Here is a 14,131-nt window from a genome sequence, read left to right as displayed (position 1 = left end):
ATCTTTGAAAATACTGAATACTGATGGCTGTAGACTGAGATTCTGGTTTAATCATATGCAAATATAATCTGCTTTTTCCAATCAGGTAAGCCTGTTCATTTCACAGAAGGAGGTTTTTGGTCCTCGCAGGGTTTGTGAGCAATAATTGCCTTTTCACTGAGGAGTGGGTATAAGCCCTTTTCTCCCCTGTTTGGTTTTAGTTGGTTTTGGGTTGGGTTGTTTTACAGAGAAAACCTGCAAAGGTGGGGCGATACTGCTTAGTCTGCAGCCTGGATAAACCTCCAAAGTTCATATTTTCTCATGTTCTAACAAACTCTTTCACTTGGATTTTTTTTTTTACCTCTGTCAACAGAATGTTGATCATGCTGATCATGAAGGACTCTTACTGTTGCCATCCACCAGCTTCTGTTTAGAAAACAATTATAAAATTTATAATTGTTTTCAGCAGCTGTATGGTAGCTGTATTGCAGTAAAAATGCAGTTTTGAAGAAAAAATCAATCTTTTCAATCCTAGGGCTACACTTTCATCTGGGATTCTTCCAGCTAGGAATGAGAGGGTCACACAAGTGGAAAGTGAGTTCAACTGGTACCTACTAATGTTTTCAGGCTGCTGACTTGGCTACCACCTAATATGTCAAGTTCGGACATGAGTGGCCTCCTCTTTAAGCAGTTGCTCCGGTGTGGACCACCTAATATGTCAAGTTCGGACATGAGTTGCCTCCTCTTTAAGCAGTTGCTCCCATACTTTTATATCCTACCATGGAGCATTGAACATTGGTAGAGGTCAGTGCAGTCTCCAGATGGGCTTTGAAGTGATAGCACAGATGCTCAGAACAAAATGCATGTGTTCCCCTATAAGCAAGATATACTCTAGTAACCTTCTAATAGTCAGAATCGGTAGCTCAGTCTTAGCAAAAATATTTCCCAGACTTTTGAAGCCTCTGCGGGTATTGAAAAATCAGCTTAGTAACTATGTAGTTACTGAAAAGTTATGATATCTACTGATTCAACCCTGTTAGTGAGAGCTTCCTGAAGCTTTTCCAGGAATTGCATCCAAGTACTGAGTGCCTTCAGCTCTTAAGATGTGCTGTATCCACAACACTTCACTCTTACAGTTTAATGGATATTTTTGGCTTTGTCAGTGTGTCAATAGTGACATTGAAACAAACTTGGAGAGTTTTTGGTGAAGATTTCAAGTAGCAGGAGCCTAATTGGTGCTCTCAACAAAATCAACATAGTATTTCACTAGATTGGAATGCGTTTAATGCTTTTGAAGTTGAAGTCCATAAATATACTAGGGTGAATGTGATTGCTTGAGTGACTAGACAAAGTTTGAGCCAATATATGGGGCTGCAGTTCTAACTTCTTAAAGAACCTTTTATATTTTGTTAATTAAATGAATTACTAGAACATGCTCCAATCCATATATAGTACAGCTTCTGGGTACGCCAGCTTAAAAAAAAATTCTACAGATGTGCTAATTTTAAACTCTCACTTGTAGTTTTAATTGTGAATTGATCATCTCTTTCCTAAATACTGAGTCTTCATTAATTTGGATTCACTAATTGCAGATCCTGGGCAAGCTGCAAGTGATGATGAAATGCAATCCTTGCGGAGTGTCTGATGGTTGATTAAACATTTGTGGAAGGCTTGGTTTTTCAGACACAGGTAAGTTGGTGTCTGTTTCAGCAACATCATTGGTATCAGTATCTGCTCAGAAACCTACATGAAGTCATTGGCCTTTGCAAGGGCTAAAATAACTTTTATTCTGTTGTGAGCAGTGACAGCACTCTTCTGCAGTGCTCAGGGCTGAGATAACCTTAGAGAAGGGTCCGCTAGTTCTCACAGCTAAATGTAAAAATCAAAACCTGGTGGATTCCATCTCTGAAATATTTGGTGGCCTATAAAAATGCCCTACATACAAGGACTGGGTCCGAGTGTACTGACAACTGTCTCTTTGGTCTGCCCAGCCAGTTGTGGACAGTTTTTGTGTAGAACAGCCGGCCCATGTGGTTAGCTGTAGCAGGGATTTTGTGTAGAACAGCCGGCCCATGTGGTTAACTGTAGCAGGGAAACATCTGTTTCAGAACAGCATCACACAGCTGAATGTCACTGGGCTTGTGGTAGTAGCTACTGATGCCCCATCACTAATGAAAACATATCTCCATTAATGGAGATGCGATAGAAGTGCAGGAAGCGGGGCTAGAAAACTACTGTCTGCATGCAAAAAAATGTTTTTTAATCTACTGTCATCACTCCTGAAGAATTTGATGAAAATAGAGGCAAAAAGCCAGTAAGATAAAAATCAGTACTTCCTGTGCACTGTTCGTTCTGTTACAGTTGTCTGTCTTTAACCACACATTATTATCAAGTGCTTAATAGTCAGTATTAAATCTAATTCTGGGATAACTTCTGAGAAATTATTTCACAGCATTAGCAGCTGGAAGAATGTGTTGTCTGTTGATTGTTTACATTATCTGTCTCCCAGAATAACAGCTGGCAAGCAACAGAGTCTAGACCAAAACCCAGTACTCAGTTCTGTAGGTGTAGGAGCATACCGTGTAATCTCTTAAAGCCAGTGCCTTCAGAAGCAGTTCAATAATAGGTGATGTAGGGACTGATTTGGAGCACATCCTGTATTGATACGTCGTAAGTAAATGGGAGATACTTCTCACTGTGCAGGTGTGCACAAGATCTCTAATGCTTGCAGCTTTATAACGTGACAGAAGAGAGCTAAGAGCCACTGCATGGGTAGTTAGTCTAAAAAGCAGTCAGTCAAGACAGCTGGCATCACTGAAATGTGACCATCCTGGCTGATCTTGAGAAGAAGAATGCAAAGATATGAGTTGTGAAATCTCTGTTGGTGTTCTGACATGCTGATTTTTTCCCCCCATTTCTTCAAGGGTGTATGAACAGAGATCGCTAAGCAACAGCACTCTCCTTCCAGGTAGTGGGAGTAGGACTTACTACTGCCTTTAGGTCTGGACAACTTGTGATTGCAAGAAGGCAAAACAGTAAATTAAAATTATATATTATGTCTTTTCAGAGCCTAAGCTTTTTCAGTCTGTTTCCCAGGGTGCCAGGTTTCAGTCTATTTCCCAGTTTCCTCTTGGTTCCTTCAGTACGTATCTTCTCATGGGAGTACTGTGAGGACTTCTACATGTGCTCACTCTTTGCTTGGGGATGCAGCACTAGTGGGTCCTGGAAGGTCTTGATCCATAATGAGTCATTTGACCACTCTCATGTTGTGCCTTAGAGAATGGATCCAACAGACATCCTTTTAAGGAGCCAGCATGCCCCTTCAGTGACGAAAAGGGAGACAGCTGACAAGCTGTGGCTCTTAAAACCTCTATGCCATTTTTTTCCAGAGGAGGACATTCACCCTAAGGCTCTCTGCATTATTTCAGCCTCTAAATGCATCTTGCAGTTTTACTTAGTTAAATATGCTTTATTTCCCCTTCTGCCCTGCCAAGTTGTAATGCTTGAACAGTGGAAATACTGTGTTTTCCCCAGAGGCAATTAACAGTCTTGTGAAGGACGAAGTATCTGGGAAACATTGGGGTGAAAAGGAAGTTTAGGAATTGCATGACATAGTTTTCAAATAAGAATCCCAAGATGTTTTTTAATCTTACAAAGGAATGGTTGGCTCCATTCCCCCCATTCCCCGTGATTCATTTGCTTTGCAACTTGTAGTTGGTTATGTAGATGTGTACTGTGGTGTCTGCTTATTGAGAATATGCAATTTAAGTTTCACTATCCAGGCTGAAAATACTAGGGAAAAGCAATGATAAGCTAACAATAAGATGATCTGATTGAATACAGTGCTGTTTGTAGTATCTGGCTCTCATATTTCTATTTGCTTCTCTTGTACAGGCATTCTGACAATTAATCAGTATTGATACGATGCTCTGAATGCACAAAGCATTGGATAGACTAAGTGCCAACGTGACCATACGGCTTTTGGCAGAGCTGGATGGGCTCAAAAAAAGAATGTTTGGCTTTTTAAATTATACAAATTTGCACTAGGTGTAGTTTTTTCTCCAAAAGGAAGGACCCAACAATGAAGTAGTATTTTTGAGGGCTATGAGCAAGGCCCTTTTTGCTGTTCTTGGTAGACATATTCAGAAGAAAGTGGGTAACGTAGTGGGTATATTCAGGCCATTCATTTTTATTTATGTTGACAATAGTCACAAATTTTCTACTGTTCACAGTAAAATTCTGGCTAACGTGCCCTGCTTATTGACTGTAAAAATCCTCTCATGCGCTTCCAAAACTTCTCTCTGATGTGTTGGGAAGCTTTGCTGTTCTATCTACTGTCTATTCATCTCACAAATTGGATTGGAATAATTAGACTGAAATTCCCTATTTATTCACAAACCAGCAGAAATTGGGCAGTAACACTGGAAACTCTCCCAAAATTGCCTGACCAGTTCTGGTGCTGACAGCATAATTTGGTCTCTGTAGCAGTCCAGCGCTGCCAGTTTTTGTGTATTGCTAGGCAAATGTACTTAGCAATAGTTGCAGAGGAGACTTGGGTGAAACTTCCCCCCTCCCACCCCCCCAGTACCCCCCATCGGTGTTTCAGGGTGGGTTTAAAAAATAGCAGTTCTTGGCCCCACACTGCCTTGGCAATCCCATCCAGATTTCCCTTTAATGTTTTCCACATATGGTTGTGAAACTCAGTGTCTGACTCCTTTTCTAAATATAGAATCATCATTCTTTTAAAAATGATTGATGCAAAAAGTCTCATTTGTTTTCAAGGCCTTTCTTTCTCCTTTTGCAATATAATGAATAATTGAGCATTCTTCTAGTGTCCATTTCACGAAGTCATTTTTGAAGTAACTTTATTCTTTCTGTGTTTTACTGTATATTGGGGAGTATCTCCTTTTCACTTTTTGAAACAAAAAGCATAATAGTAAAGAGCACTTTCCTTTAGCAGTGGAAGAGTAGCCCTGCCTGAGCAGCCTGTGCCCCACTATTAGCAGAGAGCTTGGTTTTGACACAGCTCTGCTCGTTACTTCCCTCGTTAGGATCTGTAGAACAAAAGCAGTGCTGATAGTATTAGCACAGAGCAAGTTTACTGTTTTCTTAGCTTAGTTTTGATCTTTTTGTCTCTTCCACCGCGCTACCCAGCTGTAACCTCCTTATGTGCTTTTATGTTAAGGTGATCAAATTGAATTACCTTTAAATTTCACTGAATTTCACTGAATTTCTAGAGTTGGAAGGGACCATAGAGATCATCTAGTCCAACTCCCCTGCTGAAGCAGGATTGCCTAGAGCTAGAGCATGTTACTCAGGACTGCATCCAGGCGGGTTTTGAAAATCTCCAAAGAAGGGGACTCCACAACCTCCCTGGGCAGCCTGTTCCAGGGTTCCGTCACCCTCACCGTGAAGAAGTTTCTCCTCATATTTGAGTGGAACCTCTTATGTTCCAACTTGTGCCCGTTGCCCCTCGTCCTCTCGGTGGGAACCACTGAAAAGAGTCTGGCTCCCTCCTCCTTCAACCCTCCCTTGAGATACTTGTAGGCGTTGATAAGGTCTCCCCTCAGCCTTCTCTTCTCCAGACTAAAGAGTCCCAGCTCTCTCAGTCTCTCCTCATAAGGGAGATGCTCCAATCCCTGAATCATCTTTGTAGCCCTACGCTGGACTCTTTCTAGTAGTTCCCTGTCCCTCTTGAACTGGGGAGCCCAGAACTGGACACAGTACTCCAGTTGTGGCCTCACCAGTGCAGAGTAGAGGGGGAGAATGACTTCCCTTGACCTGCTGGCTACACTCTTCCCTATACAACCCAAGATACCATTGGCCTTCCTGGCCGCAAGAGCACACTGTTTACTCATTGTCATTTTACTGTCCACCAGGACCCCTAGATCTTTCTCTTCAGTAGTTGCCTCTAGCAGGTCCACCCCTAACCTATACTGGTACCTGACATTTTTCTTCCCCAGGTGCAGGACCCTACACTTTTCCCTGTTGAACCTCATGAGGTTCTTCTTTGCCCAGCTCTCCAGCCTGTCCAAGTCTCGCTGGATGGCAGCACAGCCCTCCGGGGTGTCAGCCACTCCTCCCAGTTTGGTATCATCAGCAAACTTGCTGAGGATACACTCTGTCCCCTCGTCCAGGTCACTGATGAATATATTAAACAGCACGGGTCCAAGTATTGACCCCTGGGGGACTCCACTGGTTACAGGCTTCCAACTTGAACCTGCTCCATTAATAATTACCCTTTGGGTCCTGTCACACAGCCAGTTCTCAATCCACCTCACTGTCCCCTCATCCAGCCCATACTGCCTCAGTTTCCCAATGAGGATGTTATGGGAGACAGTGTCAAAAGCCTTGCTGAGACAGTGTCAAAAGCCTTGCTGACATAAATGATTTAGCGTTCTCTGTCTTTAACGAAGTGAGATTTTTCTCTCAGAGGTGAAAAGTTCTGAAAGTAAGTCTGGATTTGTGAAAAAGTCAACTGAATGAGTTTGATTTCTGCCCCCCATCCCCTTCCCCAGATGAATCTTCACCTGTTTATCTACACAAAAAACAGGAAAGAGCCTGTGATTTTAGTAATATGCTTAGAACAAAATCTGAGGGTTTGAACAGCTTTCTCTGCTTTGGCAGCGTTTTCCATTGTCAAATTTACAATTACTTTATGTAAGTATTCAGAAGCAATTCCACCAGTGTAGATTTCAGCTTTAGCAGCCTGTAACACCCCCAGACTGCTCCACTTCTTCTGCTACAGGAAAGAATATATAATGTCACATTAGGGAAGCAAACCAGTAAATGGCACTTTAAAGCAAACAGCTTTATTCGTAAAGAGAAGCAATTATACAAGTCTCCAGCTCACAGTCACAATTGATGATGGGGTCTTTAAAAAGCAGACAGTTCTTCTTGGGCGGTAGGGGGGAGATACAATATTCCTTTCAATAACTAAAAGCACACTTGAAAAAGCAATATGCAAGGACAAGAGTAATTCTGAACAGACTGGTGAAAAATCCAGGTTTACGTAATGAAAAGGACTGGTTTTTTTCTATCTTTATGGATTACCAAGGCGCCTCAGATTTTGGGCCTACACTGTTGCAAATTATGTAATCTATATCTATATAATGGAATTAATTACGTTGTTTAGTATTATGGTTAGAAGAGCTCTCTTTTTTCCAGTAATCGTGTGCAATTAGTGACATAAGGATCTGGAAAACTCCCAGAATTGCAGTAACAAAATAAGGCTCATTTCTTCCATAATTTCCTGTCCAGCTCTTTCCCAGGCTGCAGTAAACCTGCCTATAGCATTCAGAACGTTGTCAACAACAACAGAACTGAGCCCAGTACAATTTACTGTCGGAGGGAGGATGAAGTGATGAAGGTCAAAGGCTGAGGATACAGGGTCAGTGGAATAGTCAGAAGGGACAGGTATTCCTAAATATTTATATAGGAATGTGTGTGTGATGGAAAGGATTTCAAGAGTTTCTTTGCCACTAACAATTTCGTGCTTTTTCTGTTGGACTCTCAGCAAGACCGATACCATAAAATAGCGAGTTTTGCATGCAGATAGAAAGGAGCTTGTTTCATAATGGCCATTGAGTTTTAGGAGTATGGTGTGGGTAGAAGATATGCATTGCTGGTTTAGTCTCAGACGTGGTCAGATCCTTTTGTTTGAACCTCCCTGCATTCTTCAGGATGTGCGTGGGAGGATTCTACCATACATGAAAACCTTAAACGACTCCTGTGACATCTCTTGCAACGAACAACCAATTATTGGTTTCTAAGAAAAGAATTTTAAATGTATGTTTAGGTCGGATGGACATGGAGATCTAAAAATGCACGGTGAAATTACGCAGTGCTTTTGAAGTCTGCTAATGAAGAACTTTGGTGTGAACCATAACCTGCAAGTTGCAGAACAGTGAGTAAGGGTAATAGCAGCAGATTATGGCTCCAGATTAATAATGTGTTATAGGCTGTGCTATGAAGTCAGGAAGATGACATTTCTTCCATTTAGTGGCATTTCTCTTCTGGTTCAAGTAAAAGTTGTGGATGCAACAGCAGAATATCGGAGCCAGGGTATGGCTTTCCTCAGCAGGCATCTACGTTGCTCTGTGTGTGGACACCAGTATTTCTGACAAGGATATCCAGCTCCTTTGATCTGGTAGGAGCAGTCCTGTCCACTGCTCATTCAGAGTTTCTCCCCTTTGGTAAGGACAATACATTTTCTCAAGAATTTTGAAATTCTCTAAACCTGGGAAGGCCACTTCCCAGGTTTACAAAACCCCAAGTACATCAAACCCCCTACTTCTGTGGTTTGATGGGGTTACTTCTGCTCTCGGGTGGGCTATAGAGTTGACTGTGTTTTCAACCTCTCTTGAACTTGGCAATAAGTCAAACCATGACTCTTGGTAGGGGTGCAGCCTTTCTGGTAAGATGGAGTATCTGGTAGGATATGTAGCTCTTTTCATAACATAAATTCTTAGGAACATAGGAAGTATAAAGAATATAAAGATGCCAGCATCAAGATGCCCATGTGGCCCTCATATGATTATCAGGGGAAGGAAACCGAGCCTATTAATGTGTCTAAAGTACCTTCCTAGTCATGTTAAACTGTACCTCCTGTATTTATGAGTAAGCTGCCTCATAATTTATGCCCAACAGTCTTGACAGTACCACATCCAGTCTTTTCACCAGGGTGTGGGTGTGGTCAGGGATGACAGCATCTTCTGTTGTAATAGGCAAATTTTTACCCTCTGTAACTAAACATCAACCTGCAGAGGGAGAGAGGAGGCAAAAATGCATAGCCCAGTTGAGGCAACAGTTGATTGCTGCTGTTATCCTTAGGGGGTTTATTCCAATTGTGAATTTAGCCCAATATGCCTGTTGCTTAAAAAACCCCAAACAATCACACCCCCCCAGCCAAATCTTAGAAGTGAGAGTGGGTATGTTAATTTGTTGGTGGGTTTTTTTTTTTCCAAGTTACGCACAATCTGTTGACATAGCATGGTTCAATTGTAATACAGTTACAACTTGGCTGAACGAAGGGAAGTATTTTTTTTTTCTACTTGACTGGTTATCACACAAACTCAGAGTGATTGGCAAAGCTGAAAAAAGTATGTCTTTAAGAGGAAATAAAAGAGAACAGCTTATTTCGTAGGAAAGCAAGAGGGGAGTTTTACTTCAGTGTACCTCCTTAAGGGACAAGGTTGGGGAAGTCCCCTAACATTGTTAGTGTGACACAAGATCTTGTGTTTGAAGACTCATGTGATGTTTCAAGTGTCTCATGTGATGACTAATCTCACTTGTCTTTTCTATTTGTCCATCACCAGAACTGTGATGTTTGGGGACAGCTGGTGTCCTTAGACCAAAGCCAGCCTATGTTTGTTGCTTCCATGTAAGCCTATAGACTGAGCCAGCCTGGATGGCAGAGAGGCTAAACTTGGAGAGTAGAAGCTTGTTCCTAATGAGCTGAGAACAGTAGGACTTGTCAAGGTGAGTCGTCTTATGACCTTGGGCCTCCTTGAGCTTGGAGAGAATAATTGTACTTTTGTCTGGAGAAAAAGTAATGCAATGAAGTTGTGTTTTCAATTCAAATGGAGGCAATGAAGCTTGGTTGCTTTATTATATACACATCTGCATTAGTGGCAGAGATTATTCTGACTCTCAGTATTGTTCCCCAATATTGAAAAGTTGGTTTTAGGTGACCTCCCACTAAAAGGTAAATAGATCTTTAGGACCTCTCCTTTTCTCTTACTTGTAATTGAGAGAAATCTGCTGGGCACAGTGTTATGTTCTGCTCCCCATATTGCTTCTGCGTTTTCCTTCTAATTGGATTTCAGGTTTCTGTACTGAAAGTGAAGTTTAACAGTTGGAGGATAACGTGAGAGCTTCTGAAACTGAATAGATAAACATATACTGGAACTGTTTTATTTAAGAGATTCCTTGCTTCCCACTAAAAAATAAGAGGAATCCAAAAAATGTATTTCACTTAATCGTAACTGTCATGAATGCTGGAGGAGGTCCCATAAGGGGGATGGAGATATTTTATTCTATCAATTTGTCAAGCTAATCACTAATCACTGTCTTGCTCAGAGGGATTATTTCAGTGAAGAATGGAAGTCAGCTTTCAAGGGAGATGGAAGTGAATGACGTGAAGAGATACCTGACTCATAATTAATTCCATTCTACAGGTGATCATGCACAATATTATATAATATCATACAAATATAATTTGAAGACAGTGTAGGGTGACTCACAAATTCTGTATTCTCAGCCTTTATAAGGCATTCCACTAAGTGATTCTTCTCCTAGATGCTGAATTACTTAAAGTAGCAAAACCACTTATTCCATTTTGTGTCAGATATCCTCCTGGTTGTTAAGTTTAACTCCTGCATGTCTCCATCCGCTTTGAAAGTAAGTCTCCAGGTGACTCAAAGGAGAAAAGGAAACAGAAACTAGAATATTGTACAAGAATATCTTGTATTAGGTGCATTTTCAGAATCCAAACTCCTCTGATGTGTATTTCAGAAGCACTTGCCAGCTGAGTCCTTCCACTGTGTGTATTTTACTGTGTTCATTGAGTTATTGTCACTGATGGTTTTAAAAGTCTTAAGGCTTTTTCATGCACAAACAAGTCGTGCTGAGGTCAAAGCAAGTTTAATAACACTTCTTGTTGAATTCTGAAATACAGGAGGATTATTCTGCTTGAGTACTTGGCAGCTGTGAACTGTTTTAATGAACAGAGCCTTATTTCTATATGACTATTAAAGCAAATATTGTTTGTTAACATATGTGTTTGTATAGCAAGTAGAAGTCTCTTCTGCAGGCTTTCTGCACCTCTGTAACTTCAAGTATGTTTTTCCTCAAGGGAGGTAGCCTGGAGTTTATGGAATGATTTTGTAGCACAAAGATGCCAAGCACTAGTTAGAGATTCTTCAAGTGCAAGTTCTCACAGCTGCAAAATCTGTTTCTGTAACTTTGCTATGGCTGCTGTGCTCCAGAAAAAAAACACTTCTCTGTGTTCGCTACTAATGCATTCATCAACCCCAAACCTGCAGCAGCAAGGATAACTGTGAAGTTAATCTTACAGAATGCATAGGAAGGGGGGGAAATATACATGTTTAGCATCAGCACCTGCTCATCACCACATTTATAATTCCAATTTGTAGGTTAGAATTTGAGAGGTACTACCTCCCAGAAACAGTACTTATCATAGTGATAGTTGAAGTTGACATGAACAATAAATGAAGGCAGTTAATATTTTGCAAGGTAAAGGAAACAACCCACAAGAGAACTTCTCATTGATAATTATTTCCAAAAAGATCAAGAGTTGTTCCATTACAGTTTTCTCATTTTATATATCGCTAGGCTTCCAAAGCACATTGCAATGAGATAAATTGTCTATTTAGTATTCAAAGTGGGGGGCTGATAAAAAGTTTCCAAAGCCAGTTAAGAGACAGGTAAGGCAGAGACTGTTATTCCGATCATAACGAATATGACTGGAATTTCTAGCCTCGAGGAAGGCAAAAGAGAAATCATCTTCAGCTGAACATATATAAATACATACAAAGGAAATGCCTAGTATTTAGAACATACAGGACAGTAAAGATTGTGCAGAATTGATTATGTATAAGTTTAAGGAATGTACAAATTTTGCAAGAATTTTATGCAAGGAGCTTGTCAGTTCCAGTGATAAAACTACTATAATTTATTACTTCTCTCAGGCTGAAGAACTTGGAGGTTTTGTGTAGATTTTAGAATGTCTGTTGAATGTTACAGGTTTTTAAATTGTGACGAGAACAAGAAAAGTGTGAAACATTGCAAGCAGACAGCATTGTGCAGAACACTAATTTTTGCTCTTTAATCAAGATATATTTCTTAAAATCTGCCTATATACTGTAAAATATGGAGTGTAATTATTTGACACTGTTTTTGAAAGCTTAGGACTATTCCATCCTTGAAATTTTACTGTTTGACTTGTATATTTGCTGATTTTTTTTTTTGCTTTTCCTTTGAGTTGAACATTGATTTACTTTACATTTTACATATAAGAAAATATCAGTCTTCCATATACTAAATACATAAAATCTCTCAATAAATAAAAGTTGAATTTAAAAGTGAAATTTATATGGCAGCAAAACCAGTTGATCAAATTACATATAAATGGCAAATCAAAAGCCAATGCACTGTGAAAACATGAGGCAAAATTAACACTTAACACTACAAAGTCAAAGGCTATTCTGAAAGCTGAGATGATTCATTTTTCGAATGTAGCATATCACAGAAAAGGACACTCCTCTGCATTCTTCAGAAAGCTCCTTTATTCTTCCATCCCAAAGAAAGGATGTAAATTAAATCCTTGCTGAAGGACTAATGCAGCCAGGAAAAAAAATGCAAATTTGCGTTTAACCATTTAACATGCACAGAGAGATTAACTCAGTCCACAAGGCCTGGGGAAACTAATCTAAAAAGCCCTCCAGGGGATGCTTTGCTTTGCTTTGCCAGAAACTGGCACAGCAGTAACTCCTGGTGGGCCCTTTGCTGGTGAATGGCCTGTGAATTTCTTCTTTTGCTTTCTGCAGTTCTGCACTGAATTGGAAATTTTACATCCTCAGGCCCAGATTCGTCCCTGATGGGAGAGAGGGGCTCACAGGAGGGAAGAAAGCTTAATGAGATTTAGTGCCTCCTCTGGTAAGTCTCCATGTGACTTCTTGCTTTATCCCCAGCCTCCTAGTTATTTCTGTAAAGGAACAAGCTTTATATTATTGAGAACAGAGAGACAGATCTCTATGCGTTTCTGTAAAGGAACAAGCTTTATATTATTGGGAACAGAGAGACAGATCTCCTCTATGCATTATTTTTAAAAAAGAAACAAAGAAAATTAGAACTAGACTTAACATAATCTGTCCTGTGCTGGCACAAGGCTTCTGAGCAGTGTAGGGAATATAATCTTTTTGCCGCTCCAGGAATAAAATATTTTGTCCTTGTTAATGAAATGGCAAAGTGTGGTCTCTTAGCAGAAGCAGAGCAGTTCTGTTGAGCATCACACAGCTGGTGAGTGAGCTCTGCAGAGCCAGTGCTGCACAGCTCCAGTTCTGTACCTGCTTGTCTTCGTTACTAGAGTCCAGGTGTCCAGCCACGAGACAGAATCATGCTGTGGCCAGAGGGATGGGAAGAGGGATGTGTATCCATCTCCTAACGCAGCACATGCTGTTGGGAGGGCCTGCTGCCCACAAAGCCTCTCCTTCCAGGGCTGGGCACCCAAACAGCAGCGTTTGGCTGCTCCCCGTGGGTGTCAGGGATCTTCTTGGTGTCTGTGCACTGAATCAGCTGGAGAGGCTGCCATTCAGGGTGAAAGTTGCTTAGCTCTGGGCACCAGGGGTTTTGAGTAGTTCTTTTTTGCTTGTTTCTAAAATTGGTCCTGACTGCAAAGCTAAAAGCTTCTTCAGCAGCTGCAGAAGGCTACAGTCTTTAGCTGGTCTGTCATTTTGTGTTACATCAGGAACTATTCTAGGAGGTATCAGGCAGCAGCAGAGAACTTTGCCTATGATTTCATAGCACAGTTAGTTTTCTAACTTGATTCCTCAAGGGACCTTTAAGGGAATAAAATTAAGATGTTAAAATATATTGCTAACTATAAAGTGCAGTATTTATTTGAGTTAATAAATTGTGAATTTGATATTTATCCTTTATTCTGGATTTGATTTTGGTTGTGCAATGAGATCTTTGTTTTAGAAGAGATGAGAAGTCACAACTGATCAGGCTTGTTTCAAGGTCTGACTGATGATTTAATAGATTCCTGCTTCCCAGTCTCACTTCATCATTAATTTGGGAATTTTTGTCCCAAAGGAAATTAGCTATAATATTTTAGCTGAAGATGATTTCCCTTCTGAGGAAGTGATATTATTGAAGGTCCCTAATTGCTCTTAACAGGTTTTAGATTTTCAGCCTATATATAGGTTGTAATTTGAAGTCAAAGTCCACCTTTCATCTTGAAATAACTTATTAATGGGGTAATGAAATACAGTGATCTGAGGTGGAACACAGCTACTGAACACCATGAAACACTAAGATTTTTCACTCTGAAAGTCTGAAGGAACAGTCCAAACCCATTCAAAGGCCTGTTTATACAGCTGTCTAGTCTTTTTGGACTAGTTCAACTTCG

At 40.5% G+C, this 14,131-nt stretch overlaps 1 long non-coding RNA gene across 1 annotated transcript; it reads left to right on the top strand.

The window, feature by feature from the left end:
* Positions 1–505: 505 nt before the first annotated feature.
* On the top strand, positions 506–12,633 carry LOC106894724. The gene is made up of 4 exons (XR_001413301.1): positions 506–573; positions 1,572–1,668; positions 9,297–9,459; positions 12,582–12,633. It is a non-coding gene; the product is annotated as an uncharacterized LOC106894724 (long non-coding RNA).
* Positions 12,634–14,131: the final 1,498 nt, after the last annotated feature.

Source organism: Calidris pugnax, unplaced genomic scaffold (assembly GCF_001431845.1).
Source record: "Calidris pugnax isolate Ruff unplaced genomic scaffold, ASM143184v1 scaffold247, whole genome shotgun sequence".
Taxonomy (NCBI): Eukaryota; Metazoa; Chordata; class Aves; order Charadriiformes; family Scolopacidae; genus Calidris; species Calidris pugnax.
This window is presented reverse-complemented; position numbering and strand designations above follow the sequence as displayed.